At 33.5% G+C, this 3,606-nt stretch overlaps 1 long non-coding RNA gene across 1 annotated transcript; it reads left to right on the top strand.

Annotated features, from left to right (window-relative positions):
- Positions 1–1,680: 1,680 nt before the first annotated feature.
- Positions 1,681–3,316, top strand: LOC109174081. The gene is made up of 4 exons (XR_002053004.1): positions 1,681–1,931; positions 2,592–2,648; positions 2,783–2,981; positions 3,095–3,316. It is a non-coding gene; the product is annotated as an uncharacterized LOC109174081 (long non-coding RNA).
- The last annotated feature ends 290 nt before the right edge of the window (positions 3,317–3,606 follow it).

The following is a 3,606-nucleotide window of genomic DNA, read 5'->3' on the forward strand; positions in this document are numbered from 1 at the left end:
GAGAGATACTATCACACAAATTTGGGGACTTTTATATAATGGCTCACGTTGTGGCAAATCTGTTTAGTAAAGAAGCTTATCCAGGTTTGAGTGGCTTTCTTGTTTGTAATTTCACAGAGAGTTTGTTGATGCAATTTGATATGAAGTTATGTGCCTAGGTGACCTCAGGTCACATAATTTTCCCTTGACAATAGAGCAAAAAAAAAGAGTTTTTTTTTTTTTGTTTTTTTTTTTGTTTTTTTTTTTTGTTTTTTTTAGTTTTTGTTTTTGTTTTTGCATTTACTTGTGGTCTCAAGGCACTGCTGTTTAGTAGATCTAGCAGTTCCTTATTTTGTCTCTTACTCATCTTTTATTGCCCATTTCTATATTATCATTGATTGCAAAGTCACAAGGCATTGCTTACTCTGACTTTTTTTTTTTGCCTAGACATGTTAATTTGGTATGTAATTATTTCTGGTATATAATGATGACTTTATATGTGTTGTTTGTGATACTTGATATACTCTCATCACTTTATCCAACAAAATAGACATAGAAATTAAGAAGATCGAAGAAGAAGAAAAAGATGGTGAGAGTGGATGCAAATATGATTTAATTTCCATCCTCTGATCTGATCTACGGCAAGCTAGCTATGTATGTATGTTCAACTGATCTCATCTCTAATTCTCTATCACTTCAATTCGTCTGTGATAGATGATTTGGTGTGCATGTTTATATTATATTATAGTAGCCTAGGTAGTAATAATAATTAGAATACATATTAATTAACTGTATGTTGTATTAATTCCATAATTAATATAATGTAGGCATGACATGCAGGTTCAAAAGATAAATGATAGTTTCCAGATTTAGCATGCCATGGCTGCCTCCCCCTTCATCCACAGTTGACGAAGGTTGAGATTGGTAACGGCAGCAAAGTCAAGTATGAGCTTTATTTTATTTTTCTTTAAATCTTCGTTGCCTCTCTGCCATAACCTGAAAGTTGTTTCATATCCATTTGGTAAAGGTTTACTTTATGCTTTGCACTTGTGTGGGTCGTTCAATAAATGTCCAAGTGTAATAGATGTATGTATGTATGTAAATCTTAAATATAGTTACAAGCTATAAACCATTTGCATATTGTTGCTTAGTTGAGTAAGCTCAAAATGATTATGAAATAATTCTAGATGCCACTGTTGTAACCTATTTTACTAGAACGGTAGAACCATTAAAAGTGTAGGGTGAAAAGAACAATACACAGATTATAAATATACAACAGTGTACAGATGTAGGATCGTAAGATTGGTAACAGAATGAATTGATGAATTAAATTTTCATTAGCATGTTCATATTATTAATTAGATGCATGTTCATTTAAAGATGTATCTGATGGGGACCTAATTTGTGATTTGTGATTCACCAGTTTGCTTGTTTCATTTGGTAAAAGTAGATTGTGTTTCATTAGTTATCCGATCAGCCTGTTTAATATAGTATTGTCGAAACTCCAGCGAGCTGAGTGACTAAATTTGTATGAATTTTATATGATTAGATTAGATTGATCGAATTCTCTACTCATCTGTTCTTTATCCACATAACTATGGTTTCTGCATAGGCCTTTCTTGAGGCGTACTTGATTGTCTTCTCAAACATAGGAGAAGGTCTCTATTTATACTCTATGATGACAAGGTCTAAACGTTGTAACTGTTGCATGATTTAAGTTGATTGATTAATTGTTATCACTCTTGTTATGTTTTTCCTTCTTCTTACGTGTGTACATTATCCACTGATTATGTTATTAACACATAGTGTGCATAGGTCTTCTTCTTCTCTTTGTACCTCAGAACTCTGGCCTCCCTGTCTATTTGAGTAAGTTGTGGAGGCATCTGAATTGGAGGACCTGAGAAATGTCAATTGTCTCTTTCATGGCATGAACTAAACTCAGCAAGCTCCAAGTAAGCATTCACAACCTCTACTGATCATATTAGTTTATTTAAAGATCTCAAAGTTAATAAACTCTTGGGTTTTCGTAGTGGGAGTTTAATTTAGACTTGGCGGCCATACATTTTGGTTCCCACTTGGCTGATATAGTTCCAATATTACTAGTCAACTACTGTATTACTGCATCTGAGAATGATGAGGAAGTTGGGGAGTATAGTATAGCTTATGTTGGGATAATGTTTTAGTGTTTTTGTTGGGATATGATGTTTATCCAACAAAACAGACATAATATGTGCATGTCTTGCCTCTTGGGGCAAAAAGCTCTCTAGAAGAGATTCTTGGGGTAGCTTCTAGCCTTAGGGGCCCATTCGGGTTTTGTGCCATGAATGGTGGAGTCTTTATAGGCTCCAAGTATAGCACACACTCGGAGTTGGGAGTGTCTTTAGCTTGGCTTGGATCCATAGGGCAAGTTTGATGGAAAAGAGAGTAAAATATAAATTTTCAGTATCCTCCATGTTACAAGTAATTATTCTTTCATTCTCTTTAACTATCCTTCATTAGGAAAACATTTTCAGTATATATTTCCTCATCTCTATTTCATTTTATTTTCTACTGTGTGAAGCCTTAAGCTTAAACATATTTTTTCCTGATTTAACCTTTTACCATCCATGCAGAATCAGAATCAACATTTGTTGCAGATGCTGGCTGAAAGAGATGAACTTAATATCAAGGTCTGTGTTTTGGCACTTTCATTGGTTGCAATTTCTCTTTTAAACTATCAATTTCTCTTTTAAAAGTGATTCCTGTTGCTGAAATGTTATATGGTCATTGATGTGATGGTGCATACTAATTAACTCCTTTATAGGAGAATTGAAGAGGTTGCGAAACCTTGTTGCAGATGCAAAAGCTAACAATATAAAAATTGTCTGTGCTTTAGTCAAAAGAATGTTGGAAAGGAACATGTTTCTCCATGGGTTTGTGGATATAAATGAAGGTTGTGCAACAGAAAGAGTAAATGAACTTACAGAGATACAGAATGCTAGAGTCCAAACTGCATATGAGAAGTAAGGACTAAATTTTATAAAACCCCACCTTAAATCAAGGGTTTCCCTTATCCATTGTCTTTGGTTTCTTTGCTGCAACTGGCCAAGTGACCATAACCATTTTTGTTGTATAGGTTGTTTGCAAACACACGAATTGAGCACTTCACCCATTTGGACATGGTATGCTCCAAAACACCTGGTCAGATAATTGATGGATTGTTTCTTGCTATTTGCATTCCTTATAGATGGAGTATATGTTGTTGGATGACCCCACTATGACAATTTTCTGGCCTTGTTTCTGACTTAATTCATTCTTGGTCTGTTTTCTTCTTCATATAAGAAAAGTTTGTCACTGTAAATGGTTATGGAAGCTAAAAATGAGGAAATCTTTTAGTTAATTATGTATATCTAAATCCTTTGTATTATCTATAATTTTTGCAGGTTAAACAAATGTTGATAGAATTGGTGTGTAGTATATATCTTAAATTGATTAATGTTGAAATATATTATTTGGTAGTTATGCTAGGATGTACAGGAAAATATTGGTAGTTTTATAATTTTTTTTTTTTTTAAATTGTTTACTATACGCGTCCAAAGTTCAGGAACTTTGGACGCGTATAGTATTTTTTTAAATAAATAAACACTA

The sequence above is a fragment of the Ipomoea nil genome, unplaced genomic scaffold (assembly GCF_001879475.1).
Source record: "Ipomoea nil cultivar Tokyo-kokei standard unplaced genomic scaffold, Asagao_1.1 scaffold0519, whole genome shotgun sequence".
Lineage (NCBI taxonomy): Eukaryota > Viridiplantae > Streptophyta > Magnoliopsida > Solanales > Convolvulaceae > Ipomoea > Ipomoea nil.